We start from the raw sequence: 19,914 nt of genomic DNA, 5'->3' as shown, positions 1-19,914 counted from the left end.
TTAGATGTTTCGCATTCAAGTTTAAAGATCAAACTTCTGACATGCAAAACATGAAAAAAAAATGTTGGTAAAAATATTAATTTTATATTCATATTGACAGTTTGATATTACTTGAGTGTATGCAATTTACTGCCAAGGACCAACATAATTCATTGTTTGCTGTATCACTTTACTCACCTGAAGAAATGGGTACTTTCTGCCACCAGTCTCTCCATGCTATGCAGTCAGTGCTGTCTACATGCTTTTGCCACCTTTTGTATGACAAACAGAGAGCACACCAAACCCAGGACATACTGCAGATCTAGGACACCCTGCTCATCACATATCACAGTGCCCAGCATTGCTCCAGGGACCACACCAGGATGGAGGCAAGCTTTTGGGCACAGCAGAACAACAGGAACATACATTTTGAGCCTTTCAGAGAGGGAAGGGCTTTCTTAATGAATGTCACATGTTTTGAGTCTGAGACTTAATCAAGCTGGTTGTCAATGTGACACATGGAGCTTTGGAGAGCTCTGTGCTGTGAGTCCTTCTGCTCTGGCCTGGTCTTTATGCACTCAGGTCAGTGCAAGTAGGTCTTTCTCACAGGGTAGTTTAGAGGCTACTCTTGCTAGTGAGATTAACATCACCTAACTACACTGTCTAGAAGTTAGGTGTATGGTCTAAGGCAGTATCCTAAGTGTAAGAAACAGTAAAATGATAGCTACTGCCAAATGGTTATTAATTCCATATATTTAAAAAATCTGGTTTAGGATGAGATGGAACTCTCCAAAGGTGCAATCTCTCTCTGTTGACCACTGCAAGGCTCTAAATTACTAACCTGGTCTACATCCTTAATTCTTAGATTGCTGAACTCAGAGATAATGAATTCTATATTGCATTTCTTTATATTCAATTCTAAATCTCCCCATGAAACTGGCATGAATTGACCTGATCGAAGACAGGAGGTTAAAGAGGAATTTTGTGCCTGAAATTTTGATATTACATCTTACAGATGATGCCAATGACATGTCAGTGCCTCCCACAGGGCAAACATCCAAATAAATCTCTTCCCTGCATGCATATAGCTCAGGTGGGTTAGCATACTGGGGTACACTCTGACTGGCCAATTGTGAAAACAGGTAGCCTGAGCTAACATTGCTCCACCTGAGAGGCTGCTCAATAATGGTAGTTGCTACTTGATTGTATCAAGTGGAAATATTCTTGCAATCAAATAGTTAAATAGCTTTCATTAGTTATTTAAATCTACAAAGCCTATTAAGAAGTGATACTTTTCAGCTTATGCTACAGACCCATTGTTTTGCTGGCATTAATTATTCACTGGGCCTTTGGTATAATTAAAATGCATAAATTAGAATGTGGATGCAATAGCATTAATTATGCAGAGATGTCTTCCCTGGAAGTCAAGTGTTGGGGGCAATATATTTTTATTCTAAACTGATAAAAATACAAGTTTTGCACTCACTGGAAGCCAGCCAAAGCATAATTGTTTTTTTGGTTGTTTTTGTTGGGTTTTTTCCAGGTTTGAACCGTCAGTTAAATGTTTACAGCCTGCTCCATCTTTGCTTCTGCTGAAGGAGAAGCCTAGTTGTTTGGGGTGAACACACTACATTACTCGCTGTGAAACACAACTGAAACTGCTGCTTGTGAGCATTCCAAACTGCCAACTTTATCTTTCTCAGCAGAAATTAATACAGTTCCCTTAGCATAAAGATGTTTTAAAATAGCAACAAGGCAGCTCCCAGGTGCATCCTAAGATAATCACAACTGCCTCCATTGCCTTATTGCTTAATTATGCTTGTCTACCATGGCAAAAGATATAATTTCCTGCGTGCTTATCGATCAGATGCAGGGAAATTGAATGCTACATCACATACTTTAGAAAGGTCATGGATTTTTCTTCATCTACAAAAGCATAAGAACTGCTAGCACTACAGTAAATTGTGCATAGTCAAATGAATTTTCACATCCAGACTGCTAATATCTCCCTAGGACTATAGAGACCAGTGGTCAATTCTGGCATAATAAATGCCATCACGTGAAAGAAAATCTGTAGAACTACATCTGTAGAAATTGTAGGTATGAACTCCAGAAACCATGGGTTAACCACCTCCTGTGTTGCTGGATGCAGATGGTGTATTGTACGAGGATCAATGAGTACATTTTTTGATGTATGATGATAAATGAATGCATTTTTTCCTAGAAGCCTGCAAAATGGTTCCATATTATAGATTGTAATTACATTCACATCAGTTTGACCTACAGAGGCACATAACTGTAATGACTGGATTAATTTAAAAAGAATACTTCTATTGCATGTTAGGCTGGAAGTATTTTCACTTAGCAGCTACTTTTGCAGTATGCTTCTTATTGTGAAAATGCAATTAATGGTATCTGACATTTCATTTTCTAATATAGGGAGAATCAATGAAAAATCCCATGTAACTGAGTTTTCTAGAATGCTGCCACTGACACCTAGTCAATTAGAAATCATTTATAAAATCCAGAGTCTGTAACAGATATTTAATAGACTGCATGGCCATTAAAGTATGCTGATCTAGACAAAACAATACCACATTGCCTTCCTCAGTAACTGATAGTAAATGTATCTGCTATGTTCACATGGACTAAGGTGAAAAGTAGGTCACTAGATACAGTAAAACTTTCAGTTTTCTACAAACCCATGGATTTCTACAAATACAGTGAAGTAAATGCATTGTGCTTGTAGGTAGAATATAAGAAAAATATAATTAGTGACTTTACTGCTAACTCACATTAATGCAGAGCTCAGTAAGGGACAGACGGCTCTTTCTTTGGGGTCAAAAGTAATCAGAGTTGTTAGAGTTTGATAACTTAAATATAATTCCATGAATCAGATTAAATATGAATGCAAGTATTGAATACTGATGCAAATACTGAGGTGCCTCTTGGGGATTCTCAGACTAGAGGTTAAAAGAGAAGTGAGACAAATATAAGCACATGAATAAGCCACAGAATTGTATTCTACATCTAAGAATTTTAAGTACATTTTCATTAGTGATTTGGATGACAAAATGAACTGTGATTATATATGAAATCTATGAATGATACTAATGAACAGCACAGGGCATACAAATGCTTTAGGGACCAGGATCAAGATTCAGAATTACTGTAAGAATCTTGAGATACGGTCTGAAATCAGCAAGATAAAATTCAATAAGATGTGTGTCAAGTGCTGCACTTTGGAGGGGGAAATCGCATTCACCAATACTAAATTGTGAATAGCTGAGTAAACACAAATGCAAGGGAAAAGGTCCAGCAGGTTAGAGTGGAAAAGAAATTAAATGAAAGTCAACAATGAAAGTCAAGGCAAATCACATTCTGACATGTTAATAGTAATGTTATATGTAAGATGCTGAGGGTAATGATTCCACTTGATTCAGTATTGGTGAAATGTCAGCTGTAAAATACTATTGGGTACCTCTACACCAGCAAATAACTTGGCTCCTGGAACCTGGCCCTCCATCATGCCCACTCCATGTGTGATAGTTCATTCTCAGGCTTTCATTTTGGAGTAAACTTGTTAGTTCTCTTTGAGATAAAAATGAGTGCAGTTCTAGAATATCATTCTGTTCAGGGACCACACTCTACAGGGGGCAAGGACGAGACTTCACAAGGCTCTCCATGCCCTGCATAGTTCCAACAACCATCAAACTGCATCCTCCCAGGCATCCCCATCTCATGGCCTTCTCCAAGGCAAGTAAACTTGCATGCCATAAAAACACACATAGCATCATGCCACAAAAGAACCACCCAGGCAGTTTTAACATAGCCCTCATACTTTTTCAGATAGACTGAAACAAAAAGAAACATAAGTTATATAAATATAATAATTATATAAATAGTGTCCCCAAATTTGAGAAAGATGTAGACGTACTTTGGAGACCCTTGAGCAGGACAGTAGGATAAGAGGTTTGAAAGTGAGTTACATGCTTGAATTAGGCAAACTAGTTTTCAGTCTGTAATTCATATTGTCATTGGGTCATTCCTGTGAGCAATTGTAAATAACATTTTTTAAAGGAAATCTGTAGAACTGCCTGGGCTGGTACAGAAGGTCTCTGGATGGTCAGGACCTGCATGTCAATGGGTAGAGAGTGCAACTGTAGAACTTTAATTTTGAGTGCTCATTCACCACTTCTTGGAATAACTGCACGTAATTTTTATGCCCTTACATCTTTTCTTCTGCAGCTACAGCCTAATAGATTTTAAAAGATCTCTAAAATTCAGCAGGGAGGTGATAGAATGCAGGAAGTAATCAAAGTACTTGTGTGCAGTGTGAAACTTGAGTACCCCACAAATGTCCTGATAGTAAGATATACAACTGAACATCAGGATGGCTGAATTAATGAACTTTACTCTGAATGCTCTCAATTTTCCCCTGGAGAAGACATTTCTGTCTTACCTAAAGTAGGGAAGTTTAGCTTTGGAGAGAATAAAAAGCAAGTGATTTTGTTCAGCTGCAATAGCGAGCAATACAGAACACTGTCATTTACCTCACACATGTTCTGCGTTCTCCACCTTGAAAACCCTTTGCGTAGTTTCTACCAGTGTGAGATCTACAGTAAGGAATCACAGAGTTCTCTATTGCAAAGGATTTTTTTCTTCTTCAAAAGCAGTAAATACTGTGATTCTCAGCTGACTTACCAGAGGGCAGCTCCTAACTTCTGAAAATAAATGTATCTTAATATTTTTCACGCTCAGCCAATTACTGCAGCATTTTCAATTATATGCACTTCCATTTGCTACTAGAGTGATGAGACCTGAGAAGTGCGATGCTTTTAGCAGGTCCTACATGCCCTTCAGAGTACAAACCTGCTGGAACTAATAGGACAGATAGAGAGCTGTAACTTTAAGGAGTCATAAACCTATTCCTAACTTAATTACTATCAAAATCATCAGTTCTGATTGGAACCAGCCTTATAGAACATATGAATTCAAAGGAAAACACGAGCAGGTCTATTCAGACCTTCAGCAAAGCTTTTATATTCTAAGACACATTGCTGCTTCTGGTAATTTTATAACAGACTTGTACTTTGAGATTTTCTAAACACTTTTTCAACATTATAAATGGAGCGTATAAGCACTAAAAATCTTTGCTGTCAATATAGAGGGCTTTTTTTTCCAATATCTTAATGTGATTCAACATTTTTCCCCTCATTTTCAGAAATCAATGGAACTTAGGCAGGTGGATCTATTAGATTTTCTGAAAATGTGATGAAGAGTTCACCTGCAAAGGTAATTAGGTACCTAACAGAAAGTTACATACAAAATTGTACTTGTTCCATTTACTTTTAAAATAAATATATAATAAAGTGATTCTGAGAGTTTAGATCATTTTTCAGTGCAAAGGGATATATTTAAAGAGCTAAAAGGAATTATCTGCTGGTTTTGGCTGGGATAGAGTTTTCTTTATAGTAGCTTAGTTGCCAGCTGGGGTTAAACCATGACAAAGTAACTAGGAAAATGTAATTTCTTTAAGCGAACAAAACTGCCTGGAATGACAGAGTGCAGAAACAAAGAGTTCCTAGGATAAATAACCAGCTCAAAGAGGATATTGGAACTAGAATGGAAATAACATAAATAGGAAAGAAAACTAATCACCAGTCTCAGAAAATTAAGACATAAAGTAGAGATCAGTGATGAGTGGTGTCCCTTGGGGTCTGTATTGGGACCAGTACTATCTAGTATCTTCATCAGGGTCGAGTGCACTGTCAGCAAATTTGCAGATGACACCAAGCTAAGTGGTATGGTTGACACGCCTGAGGGACACAATGCCATTCAGAGGGACCTGGACAAGCTTGAGAAGTGGGCCCTTGTGAACCTCCAAAGGTTCAACAAGGCCAAGTGCAAGGTCCTGTACCTGGGTCATGGCAACCCCTGGCTGAAATAGAAGATGATGAAGGATCTGCTCCCATGTATTAACCAACTAGTGAGATACATACATACATACATACATACATACATACATACATACATACATACATATATACATATATATATATATATAAAATGAATACAGCAAATGTGGAATTTCCAAAAGAGAGAGGGAAATACACTCAAGTGTAAAGATCAAATGGTACATAAAGCCTTCACTATGTTTAGGCTGGAATCCAGAAGGTTTCTCATCATCAGTGGAACAGACTTAAGAACAATCTTCACATTGAAGTAGGGGGTGTCATTTTAAGATGGAGCATGATATGTTTATGAAGGGGTATATATGATGTGGTTTGGTTGGCTGTACTAATAGAAAACTCATTTGATTTGAAGATTCAGGAAAATCTACAATTATACTAAATCTGTTTAATGATATGTGATGCTGCCTGATTTTTATGCCTGAGTTTCATTGTTAATCTATGTCCTATATTAATACTACAATTATTTTATTATAATTTGAGTTATTAAAGTCTTTCCTAGGTATAAAGTAAATAAGTAATAATTTCCAAATATTAACACTGCCATTAAAAAAAAAAAAAAAAAAAGCTGTCATTCTGTAACTAGAGCAACAGCCTCAAAAAGATGAAGGGATGTGATGAAAGGATGACCTGAGAGCACAAAGGGTATCAGAACTGTTAGGGATTGTGATGTAGCTGTAAAGGCTGAAAGGATTTCTGGGATAACAGTTGAAATGAATGTGGTTTTATTACTGTTTGGGTTATATTCTTGGCATTTAAAAGCAAATTCTAAAAGCCTCGTGGATAAGACTCAAAAAATAGTTATAGAAGTGTCAGAATGCTTCCAGCTACTCTGCAGATATGGCGACTGGTGTGACTGCTATAAATCTAGACTCCCTAGTAAGGGTTCAGTGAAATTACATTTCATTATTACTATCTTAAATACAGATAGAATAGAATTTTTTTTTTAAGTTCCTGTTATGCAGAAGAAGAAAAAAAATACATGACTCACTTTTTCCTTACAGTCCTGCTTCTCTGCACAAATGTGAGTCCTTCAGTGAATCTGATTGTGACATTATTGTCTGCCTTCTATTTAAAGTCAATTCCTTCAATTTGTTCACTATACCATGCTACTTTCTCCTCCTCTCAAGTGATCATTTCTTTTACCTCTTTTCTGACGAGCGAGGTATTATCAATTAATCTGAAGAGTTAGTCCTCCATTTATATCTTACTATTCTCATTTTTTTCCAATTGCAATTTTTAGAGTACAACCCATGTTCCAGCACTGCATTTAATAGATTGTATGAAGTTGTATTTCTTTGACTGACATCTCTTTCCAGATGAAATGTACTTGATATAAGGTCTTTGTACATTTTGACCTAAAACCTTCTTCTGTAGAACACAACACAATTTAACTTATATGCAGTTCTTTCATATTTGAGTTAGCTAAAAGCACTTTACAATAATGATATTGATCATGCAGTAACTGTAAGAAAATACAGCATTTGTTATGAACATAGGAATAGTTATCACACAACTCATCTGTGGCTGTTAGAACCTTTTTTTTTACGAAGTGCCTTTTTCATAAAATATAGGCTAATCATATCAGATAGATTTTTATAGTCTTTAATACAAATAACATTAAACATTTACATCCTCTCTTTTTTAATATTGTTTGACTCTTTCTTTGAAGATACCATAATATTAAAGGCAATTCATGTAGACTAATTCAATTTCATAAATAATGCAATATGATGTCTAATATCAGTGGGTTTCTATTGTGCATAGCAACAGAGAATAGTTGTTAATTTTATGATAAACACTAATAAACTTTTAGTAAATCCAGATCAGTCAATTTATTTTCTTATATTATGTATGTTTGCAATCTACTTGTGAAAAACGTCTTACAGGGTAAGCATCAATCATACATGTGAATTACATCTATACTGCCCACCTTCTTTTAAAACTTGCCCAGAAAGTACTGCATCATCATTGCATTCTGTAGCATTTGATGACATGTTTTTAACCAGAAACCAAGGTATTTCTGCACATTAGCTCTTCATGCATCCCTTTGTGCACTTCTTTTTCAACAGAAGCCCAAAACATTTATTTATGAAAGCTTTGGCTTTCCTCAGCACTGGAGGTTATCCAAGTGAAAAGGAAAGAATCCAAATTGCTCTAAAGTCCAAATGCAAAAAGGAAGGTTATTTACACACAAATATATCCCTCTTCCTCTGCCCCTCCACACATGCATTCAAGTGAGCTGCAAACTTCTAAATACTTTCTTTCTTAACTCTGCAGTTTTGTACCTGCTACAATTCCACTGATCTGAGCTAAAGCAAAAAAAAATATATCCTTTCATTCATCTGCCAAATGAAAGTATAAGATTTGCATTCTGATTGAAAAAATGCATGGGAGGGAGAGAGGAGGTAGGATAGGAAAGGAGGGTGAAAGGAAGGGTGGAATAGAGGGTCGAAGGAAGGAAGGAAGGAAGGAACACTTTTCCTAGCTCTTTAGTCAAATGCTCATGGGTTGAAACCCAGCCTGCAGCACACCTGGCAATTAAAAGTCACCTGTGAGGGTGGTGAGGCACTGGAACGGGTTGCCCAGAGAAGCTGTGGATGCCCCATCCCTGGAAGTGTTCAAGGCCAGGCTGGATGGGGCTTCAAGCAACCTGGTGTAGTGGAAGGTGTCCCTGCCCATGGCAGGGGGGGTGGAACTAGGTGATCTTTAAGGTCCCTTCCAACCAAAACCATTCAATGATTCTATGATTTTACATCTACATACAACTGGGCACTTAACTTGCAAATTAATGGCACCATTAAGGCAATTTCCAAAGTAAAGCTTTCTGCCATCCCATGCTCAAGAGTCCTCATGCAGGAATAATTGCCTGATAGTAACCTCTCCACCCAAAGAGAAAAACTTTCCAAAATTACTTCTGTGTGATGAATGCAAGTCTTAGGAATATGTCCATAAGCAAAAGACAGTAGCAACTGACATACTTAAAGATTTAACATGAATACTTGATTGTTGACTGTAGAAACTTGCTGTTCTCTCACCCAGGGTAAGGACATATTTCTAGAGGGCATGAAGGGCTATCTAAAAATGCTTTCCTACAATGTTCCACCCAATCCTCACCGCTTGGTGACATCCCTTACCTGAAACTGGGTAGCAACAAACCAGAGATACAGTCACCTCCATCTCCAGCCTAGGGTGTAGCACAGTTCAGTGTAGCTGGGGTTAATGGAAGTTTTGCTACTGATTCTAATGGGAGCATAAGATTCAGCTATAACAATCATAATCAGTAGGAAAACAAACCAAACAAAAGAGAAGATAAAATTTAGATCCAGGGAGATTTCCTGAGATTATTAAAATTATTACAAGGGAGGGCGACCATATTCTTGCAGAGGCAGGTTTAAAAAAAACCCATGATGTAGAAAAGAATGCCTGCTTAAAATCAAGGATTACATTTTTTCTGCTGTGATATTTTTGAGTAACAGAGTAATATGGTACCAAATAGATAGCAAACATCTATTGTGCTCTTGAGTTCACCAAACACGATCGTTGGCATTCAAAATAGCATTGTAGAACACAACATCCTATTTAAAATATATATGTCAGTGTCTGGGGCACAAAAAATCTTAAATAGATATTTTGTTGCACAAATAAAAGACGATCCATCCTCATCTCTCCTCAAACGAATAAACCGTATAACACAGAGCTAATTCTGTCACAAGTATTGGTTGGGAATACATTACCCATATCTAACAAGCACTTCTAGTGATGCTGTGGAGACCTGAGGCTTCCTGAGACAACAACTCAAGCAGCTGATTACCTCTTGATGCTGTGTCACAAGGCCTCCTGGGGTGTCAATTAATTCCATGAATTTACTGAACATAGGGCAACATTAGAGGTTCTTGATTTCAGAAAAATGAGCTAGGCTGGCATCTCTCAACTTGAAAGAATATTGCTGGTTTCACCATCACCTATTATAAATACAAATGGAGAGTTCTCAACTCCAAGAGTACCGTCATTAAATTTCCTGCCTTACTGTGTCACATTTCTTAAGACTGAGTCTTCTTAAAAAACGACTTAATTTAAATCCATTACAAACTCTCTGGATTCTTCTTTATTTTTGAACCGTGATTCTGCACTGAATATTTAGTGATTTTAATGCTACATAAGTGAACAGAATTACTTAACTTTGATTTTAGATAACCTGCTAGCACAACCTCTTGTGTTATAAAACAGTGCACCGTCTTATTAGATAACAGATTTGATGGTGCATTTCCTTAATGAATATGAATACAGGTATGTGAGCTCGCTAACTCTTGATTACAGATGACTCAGTGAAGCAATGATGAGACATTTCCTCCCAGTATTTAAAACCTGCATAGTAAACTGCCTATTCTTGAATAAAATATAACAAACAAAAAACCTGCTTATAATCACTGGCTTGCTGCTGGCTTCACTAGAATAATGTTTGGTTATGTAACAGTATGTATGAAAGCAGAAGCAAACGAAGAGTAATTTTCATCTGGATGATGCTCTTACTCACGTGGTTTAGTTCTAGGTAGTCCTGCAAGGAGCAGGGAGTTGGACTCGATGATCCTTATGGGCCCCTTACAACTCGAGGTATTCTATGAGTCTATGATTCTAGCAGCAATGTAGCTGTCTAGTACATTGAGACTTCACAGTATGGCTATAGCATGAGAGGGTCTAGGGGACACTCTCTGTTTTGTGTACCATGTATATGCTCATAATCGATGTGAATGTAATTTCTAAACTATTTAATATCTCAGACTGAGTTGCCACTTAGAACATGAATGAACATTTTAACGAAGAGTTAATGTGGATGGGCAGGAAACCCCCCAACTTTGCCAGCAAGTATATTAATAAGCTTAGGGGAGCTATTTTATATGGTGTTCTGTTAATTATTTCCCTTCTGCACAAACTTTCCACTGCCTCAGTCTCTAAACATCATTTCGTATACACCTCATTGACACTTCACTGCTTACATTTTGGTTTAAAGCAACCTATTCTGGTACATTTCCATCACTGGTGATTTTGGTTTACTGCACTTAACTTTCATCCCTGAGCAGCTTTCTGTTACACTGTCAGGAAAGCCCAACAGAAAATTGGCCATTACAAGATTAGATGTCTTAATGTGAAGCTGGATTCTTCTGAGCTGTCTCACCCTAGTATCAACACCTGTCTGACAGGACGTGCACTCTCAGGAGGGCAAGTATTTACAATCAGCCCACACACAGGTGGAGAATAATACAAGTGCACCGTAGAAATGTCTGGGGAATAACATTTTTGTCAGGTCTCATTGCCTGTATTTAGAAAAAATTCTCCTCCTTGTTTTATACAAGTACTATGCCATATGAAATTACTAAAGCAGAAGTTATGACTCAGTTCATTAGGACTATGACTAGACCATTCAGAAGGCGAGTCTATAGCGATTTAAAAACAATCAGGCCTTCTTCTTCATTATGACAGGGGTAACAAGGTGAGAGTCAAACTTCATATTAGCAGCTATTGCTGTCCTGCAAATTGTCTTTTTCCCTGTTTGAGAGGAACATGGTTCTTAAATGCTGGACACTCAACAATATTCAGTGACCTCTATAGAGTAAATTCCAGTTATGAATTCAGTACAAGACTTCTTTTATGCAAAATGACCTATTCTGTTCTAGTAGAATAACTGTGACAAGTTTTGCCAAAATTACTATATATGTTTTATAGAGGGAAATAGAAAAGCAACTATGTCCGTAAGTGATTTATATGGTCATCTCTGTCTTAATCTCCAAGTCTATTTGTCATATGGTTGCATAAGCTTACATTTAATATTCAAAACATCATTCTGAAGCCTGACTAGCTTCTGCACTGGATGCAGTGCTAGGACTTCAGCCTCGCCATACTCAACTTTGCACCACTGAACTTGTATGCACCTTGCTGCATCCAGGAACCCGTAGAGCTGCATTAGGCATCACAGCTGCCCGTTGTGAGCCCAGCATAAATCCAGCATGTTGAATGAGACAGTTAGGAAATACCAAGACAAAAAATGGAGCTTTATGTGTCCTTCCTTCAGGGATTTGGATGCCCTTTCTGAAGTTAAATATCTAAGCAATTCCTCACAAAGTTGTTGGTCCTTCCTACATGTCTGCCCACAGGTGAATTTTCTGATCAAGTTGGGAACATGGCACTGCATTTATTCACGTCGCTTTTCTAATCACTAGGAAGACAGAGTACAATACTATACGCTTCTAGCACTATGGAGAAAGTGAAAGCAAGCAGTGAGATGACATGAGTAAGGTTTGCCTGCAGGTTTGTGGTTGTGCCAGAAATAGCACCCCATGTTCCAGCCTTAGCCCAGTGAACTGCATGAGAAACATCCCCAATAATTCTAGTGAGGGAAGGTATCTAGAAAGCACAGAAAAATACAGCAAAGAAAATGAAGATGGTTGGAAAATAAATAAAAAAAATGACAAGGCACCAGAGAAAAGGAGGAAAGAGAAAACAGAACCATGGAAGATGAAAGAAAGAAAAACTTCATGCTATATTACCTAGGTGACACCCCCAACCCCCCAAGTATATTGATATACATGCTTCAATCTTTCTGTCTGTTCAGTTTATATAGTATGTATCATTCATGTTGTAAAGTACATATAACTATGAAACTATATTATAGTTCCATCTAATATACATATTACTTACATTATATTGTTATACTACTATATCGTTAGTACTGTAGTATAATCAAAATATAAGGCTATATATAATATCAAGTTAATGCTAATATTAATATAATATTGCTAAATATAACATTACCGGTATTGGTTTTACTATATCATTAATATTTTAAATTAATATATATCACATATATTGTAATTACATAACTCTAATATAATCTAGAAATATATTGTGTGAAATGGCTACTGATATTTCAAGTCACAATATTCCATTACACAACCAAGCTTCTATGGTAAAAAATTTATGATTAACATTAGTATCCTTCATATAGCATTGTGTCACTGAGGATAGGCCACCTGCATTATGAACTAGAAACAGTGCTCAGATATATAAGTGTGACTTTACAAGAAACAGAAGTTGGCATCACTAAATCTAAATAATGTTGCTACATTATACTATCCCATAAGGAGAAATAGTGTTACTACTATCTCTGCTACCAACTTGGCTTTGCTAATGAGCTGCATTTTCACAAATCACTTCAAGTAAAGCTATGGTTCCATCACTTCATGCATAGTATTAATATCTTGGAATTTACAGCAAAGTGCAGATTTTACAGGAACAACTATTTTAGATTAGTTTGAATGTACAAAATTATTTTTCTCAAGATTTTTGTTTTTATGGTTAGTGCTGAAAAACATCTTTTTGCAGTTCTTTTTATTTTTACTTAAGATGCCATAAAAGAAGAAGCTACTTACAATAATGAGAGTTTATGACAAGTTACATATTTTAATAATACCCATATTTAACCCTTGTTGCTGTTTCAGATTTTAATTCAGTCTAGTAATGAATATCACAATTTGTCATGCTCCTCAAGATAAATCATGCAGAGGTCAATGAACTGAAGAAATTTCTATAGTAGTTACTTTTTAAAAATTTCTGTTCACAAACTCATACTTAAATCCTGGCAATCCTTATCGCAACTGTTCAAGATGTACTGTTCTAAAACAAGTACTAGCTTGGTTATGCATGCATAATAAACCCCTTTACTGAGTTTGCTTCTCCTTTCCATTTCTTCATTTGCAAATGTAATACACGCTTGCATGCAGAATAGGATAATGAAATTAATGTCACGCTTATATTTCCCATAAACAAAAAGGAGTCTGGATACAATAAAATAATGTAAAACTAAAGTGACAAAGCAAACAAGATATTCATACAACATACACAAGCTCAGCCCATTTCATATATTTCTTTATTCAGAAATTACACTCCTGGTTACAAATTTATCATATCTTGAATAACAACAAAAAAAATCCTTTTCTTTTTTTAACACTGATTGCTCACCAAGACATTTTCTGAAGCTACCTCATTTCTCCTCAGAACCTGCACTTGATAATTAGTTGTATTGCCCTGAAATGTAACCATGTGACACTGGAATCTAATTTTGGATGAAACTCAACCCTGCATAGAAAACCTGCTTATGTTTCTTTGCTCTCCCTTGAGCAAAAATTAGGAGCCTGACTAGCACTGCTAGCACTGTGCACTGGGTTGAATTCCATTTACAACGAGTGTCAGTGTGCAGGTTATGAAGGTTTACGAAGTTACTGGTGGAAGGGCAAGGGCCGCATGTTGTCTGATCGTGCCACAGTTTTAAGTGGAATTTAAGCTTATTTTTCCCTTTATTTGCAAGCAAAACAAGCAGTTGGGAATTCTGAGTTAGTATTCCCATACACATCTGTGGATCCCCATGTTTGCATTCATCCTGCTGTCATTGAAATAAGACTTCAGTCTTCTAGTCTTTTGAGTTGTCAAGAGCTGTTGGGGTTGGTTGGACTCTGGGACCCCAAAAGCTGCTGACATGCTTTTATCAGATTCTAGAACTTAGGGTTTCAGTGTAATCATTACTCTTGTATAACAGCCTCTGTCATCAAAACATTTCAGCCAGGCCACCTCATACGAGACACTCAAGAATCTTAAGGCAAAAGGAAATTAACTGCAGTGCAGAGATGAGAAACTTAAAATAGATAAGTTTGAGGCAATGCATTTTATTTAATGTTTCCTTTACTTACGCTAGAAATAAAAGGCCTCAAGCAGTTCTTCAGAGAGTGTGGCTGTCTCTGTGTTAGTATTTTGGATCAAAGCAGTAGCGAGCTTTTGAAGCAAACCTAAAAGCCTTCTCCACCTCCTGCACATTGTTTTGGTTCATGGAGCAGCTGTGGTGCATGGAGCTAGCTTTCTTTCAAGGGAAACTAGAGGAGAAGCCTGCCCTGGGTGCATGCCAAATGTTCTCCAACCACTAATGGAAACATAAACGTCTCAACTAATGACTTATCCTGCAAACACTTCTGAGCCATATGCATGGTGGGGACATCTGCTCCAAGTGAGCAGCCTAAAACTTGTCCAAAGCAAAATCTCCAAACAACAAGGTGGCTGTAGGTGTCTCAAACCCAACTGTTTCAGTTCACAGATCCACTCCTGCTATACTGAATTATTTGTTACTGTAGACAAGGCCTGGCTACCTGCTAGTCAGAGCAGACTAGGATCCCCTTTTTGCAACTTCCCCAGTCAGAATTTGTCCCTGTTTCACCTGAACTCAGTAAAGCACAAAGGTTTTGCTACACGACAGTAGGCCAGTTGTCAGCATACTGTATGACATGGCACCTCCTTGGTCGACAGCTGTTTTTTTAGCTTCTCTATATCTTTCTGGGTTTGAGGGTTTTATGTTAAAAATGGGAATGGTAGCTTTCTGAGTTATGTTAATACAAGCTCACTGCATAGCCCACCCACCAGCCTGCATCCAGCCTGCCACCAGGGAGATGGGGTCAAACACAAGGGTTGCTCTGTGCAGAAGCGAAGGACAGTCCATTAGCAATGTGTAGCTTTCAAATAGCAGTGAAAAGAAAGTGAGCTCCCAAAGCTAATTTGCTCCCTCTTGCATCCAAGAAAAGTGTCATCTATAACTTATGTATTAAGGTCACTACGTTTAGGGGCTGATTTTTCTTTTCCATCAAGGAGACACCAAATACAGCTTAGGTTCTATAAACTGAACATTTTGATAACACCACAGTCAGGTCAATTGAAGCAGAACCGGTACAGAAACATTATCAAGCATCATTTCAATAGCATATGGCTTTCTTCCAGGGGTAAAAATATCATTACAATATAGCAAAGCAGTCTATGAACTGGATTAGCTGAACAACTGTTATCGGCACTCAGGAAAATAGTATCAGTGACAGTGACTTCACCTGCCTGAGTGGTTTAAATGTCTTGCCTTTCCATGCTGATAACACCTGGCACCACTTGCAGGCTGAAGAAAGCATGACTTTTTTGATCTAATTATAGAACCATAACAATTTTTGATAGAGAAGAAAATACATACAGTCTAGATGATCTTGTCCGTCTCCCTGTAACTGCGTGACAGTTGCATGCTCACATACCTGAAGTGTATTAGAGTAATACCCTATTTTTTGTTCTTCTGTGCTTTTTATTGGATTTATTGGGTGGATTTTTCGTCTCAGAGCAGCTGAGTTCCAAACAGCAATGCTATTGGAGCCTTTACATAGGGCAAATATTAGTAATTTCTTTTGGCAGAGAAGAATAAGAAGAGGGATGGTATTTTTGGAACTGTTCAGAAGATTTTCCTCTGGGGTTTAATCTCTCCAGCACAGGATGTGTGTACGGAGGAGTACGCTTTGGCTTAGAATGGGCAGGCACTTGCCTGCAGTCCAAAGCTGGCAATCTGGCCTGGAGGCACCAGGAAATGTATACTGCCAGGTGGATTTTGAAGTGATTCAAGACAAAGACTGGTTTAGAGACAGAATACTTATAAACCAAATTATCCTCTTAGTGCTATAACATAGAATTTTAGAATCACAGAATAATAGAATGTTTTGAGTTGGAAGAGACCTTAAAGATCACCTAGTTCCAACCCCTCTGCCAGGGGCAGGGACACATTCCATTAGACCAGGTGTCTCAAAGCCCCATCCAGCCTGGTCTTGAACACTGCCAGCTTCTCTGGGCAACCTGTTCCAGCATCTCACCACACTCATAGTCAAGAGTTTCTTCCTCATATCTAATCTCAATCTACCTTCTTTCAGCCTAAAGCCATTATCCCTTGTCCTATCACTACATGCCGTTTTAAGAAGTCCCTCTCCAGCTTTCTTGTAGGCCCCCTTTAGGTACTGGAAGGCTACTAGAAGGTCCCAGTGGAGCCTTCTCTTCTCCAGGCTGAACAAGCCCAACTCTCTAAACCTGTCTTCACAGGTGAAGTGCTCCAACCTCCTCACCATCTTTGTGGCCCTCCTCTGGACTTACTCCAACAGATCCATGTCCTTCTTATATATCCTGTATACAGAATTAACCTAGAGTAAAAAAGGATTTTTTGGGTTTTCTTAAGTTTCCTATCCATCCCTGCAATGCTTTCTTACTTGGGGCAGTGCTGTAGTAGTCAGCTGATTGCCAGTATAGCACTAATTTTACCTTAATTATAGGAATGGACTTTCACTAGCTATGGTTTTGCACAACATCAGTTCTGATGTAAATAATGATGTACCATACATACCATGGGTAGGTGATACGGCATAGAATTGATAAAGCTATAACAACACCTATCTGTTTATAAACAAAAAATACCAATAAAATGACATCATCAGCTTTAAATCGTACCCTCAGATTTATCTGAGGCCACTGAGAAACATACTATGGTACATCATCAGGCTGTACAGTCACCTGCTATGTGTGCACAGCAGTAAGTTTGCACAGTTCCATTAGCTTGCTCAGATTAGGCACAAAAAGATCCGACTACAGATTCAATACCAGGGCACGAAAAGCTAGAAAACAGGTGCTGACCTTCAGCACCCACAGAACATTTCTACACTCCGCTTTCCATCATCATAGAGGGCGTTCTCATTACCAGCTCCAAGAAAAGTTTTCCTAAGAGCAGTGAGCCAGAAATCCCTGCAAGGATGCTCGCTCCCATGGGCTGCCAAAGCACCACATGGAGCTGAGTAACAGAAGATGACTTTAACAAGGTAGTCATACTGAGCACAAACCCATGCAGTCATTAGTGCAGACATTTAGAAAGGTATTCATTTCACCTAAGGACAGGTGTCTAAATGTGCACTGTCTAGGCTCTCCTATTACAGCCAGTCGAGTGCTGGGGTTTGGTTCTGCTGCCCACACACATCCAGCGTTACCTGATATGTACTTAGTACTGCTCTGTAAGAGCATCAATCTGCTTTAGATACTATCTCCTACCTATGCGCTAGCTTTAACCTTAGATGCTGACAAGGGCAGTTGCATCTAATGCCTTGTCAGCTGAGCAAGTGGGCTGGGAGAGAAGGTTCAGCCAAACTTGAGATCTACTTTGGAGCAACATGAGCTGTTCTCTACACTAAATGGCCTGTGCTGCTCAGAATTTTGAGTGCCTTTTGAGATGTCTGTGGTTATCAAGACATCCACACAGGGCTTCTGATGCAGTGGACCCCACTTTACATGTTTTTAGAAGAGGCACCTGGACAGCAGGTGGAATATCCTTGGGTGTTGGAAATGTCACTAAGTGAGGAAACTCAGGCAGGTGAATCCTGTCAATAGTTCATGTCTAGACATGTAAACTTAGATGTTTCAGTCTGGATATGAGTCTCATCTTGGAATATGAATTAAGTGTTTACAGCTAAGGGAAAAACTGAAATCTTTTCAAATCTTTTCTGTTGACACCTATAACGGACAAGGGAAATAGATCAGCCTTGTCAGATTAGGACATTAATTTGGAGAAATTTATTTTTTTGACTTCCAAGCTTTAATCACTTCAAAACCTGTTCTAGGTTAGGTTGGCGGGGCTTGTATCCCCAGTAAAGCATGTTAGTAAAAACTTCCCACTTTAAAGCTAGGAAAAACTTTCCACTGTCCTGTCAACTTCACTGACTATCCACTGAAAAGAAAAAAATAATTTTTTTAAAAATTCTAATTTTCAGGTCATTTATTACTCTGTATTTTCCAGAATTAGTGGAAACCAAGCATCTCTTCACAGGGGGGATGTCCCTTAACCATCCTTCTCATTAGGGATGATGGAACTGCCAACCAATGAGTGAGGAACGATGCTTATTCTGCAGTTGTTCCACCACATCTAATTCTCTTTTATATTCGATTAAAAGGAAAGTGACCAGTGTGACCCTTATCAGTGTTCAAATCCTTCCTGTGAAAACCTGCTTCTGTAAGTTATTTTTCACCATAAAGTAAAAAAAGCCACAACTCCTTCTTTAATACAGGGGAGTAGGGGTTTGTAATATGCTATGACAGTACAATAAGTGGTGTTAGAAAGACAGTCTTCAGATTATTTTTGTCTGTAGGGATAAATTTGTTTGTGTAGCTACACTCCAGCCACAGGGTATTTTGGTTAAAAGAAGAGAATGGACTTTTAACAAATAATAGTTTCTGCTGCTATTTCATAAAGATCTGTTGGACTGTTCGGGGGATGCCAGAGTTCAATGTGTGGTAGATAACCTCACAGCATACCTGCATTTTTTCCCTATGAGTACTTGCAAGCACTGCAGAAATGAAGATAGTGATTGCACTTTAAGTAGGCAATTTTCAGTTACTATGTACAATAACCTAGATAAAATCAATTTCATATGCATTACTCCTTAAGAAGTCTACACAGACCACTGAAGTCTTAGCCACCTTGACTGTAAGACTGCTCAAAATTACATTACCAAATTTTATAATAATAAGAAAAAAAGGTGTGGATTTTGTTCTTTTGTGTGTTTGGGGGTTTTTTTGTTTGTTTTTCGGGGTTTTTTTTATTCTATTCTCACTAAAATAGTGTTAAATATTTTGTTGAAACACCAAAAGGGTTTCTCTTTTTTTCATACAGACTGATGGAGAACACAAAAAGATGAGTCTACTTCTGAAAATTCAAAATGTTAGGAAAATAGATTTCCCTCCAATACTGTAAAGATCAGTATTAGACAAGCTGTCTCTAGTACTCTCTAACTTTATATGGGTGTGATCAGAATAAGAGTAACCTCTCCTTCCTAAAACCTCTAACCAAAAGGAAACATTCTGTTCCATGGAGTCAAAAACAGAGAAACCTGAAGATGTCTTTGTCCAGTGGTTTCAACAGGGGCGTACATTAAGAATTCAGGCTTGCAAGCTGTGAGGTTACATTGGCTTCAACATTTGTAAAATTGGTTCCCCAAAAGGAACTAAACACTGACAAACCTTTTGTCTGAGCCTTTCTGTGGTCTCTGGCAAATACAGTTCTAGCTAGCTTTTACAATTATTCATTAGCTGT

At 37.9% G+C, this 19,914-nt stretch overlaps 1 protein-coding gene across 1 annotated transcript in view; it reads right to left on the bottom strand.

Moving 5' to 3' along the window:
* Window positions 1-19,914, bottom strand: part of ZNF804B (zinc finger protein 804B) — a 74,824-nt gene that overhangs the window by 37,490 nt on the left and 17,420 nt on the right. The gene's annotated exons all lie outside the window — the stretch shown is intronic.

This window comes from Falco cherrug, chromosome 4, assembly GCF_023634085.1.
Source record: "Falco cherrug isolate bFalChe1 chromosome 4, bFalChe1.pri, whole genome shotgun sequence".
In the NCBI taxonomy this organism is placed as follows: domain Eukaryota; kingdom Metazoa; phylum Chordata; class Aves; order Falconiformes; family Falconidae; genus Falco; species Falco cherrug.
This window is presented reverse-complemented; position numbering and strand designations above follow the sequence as displayed.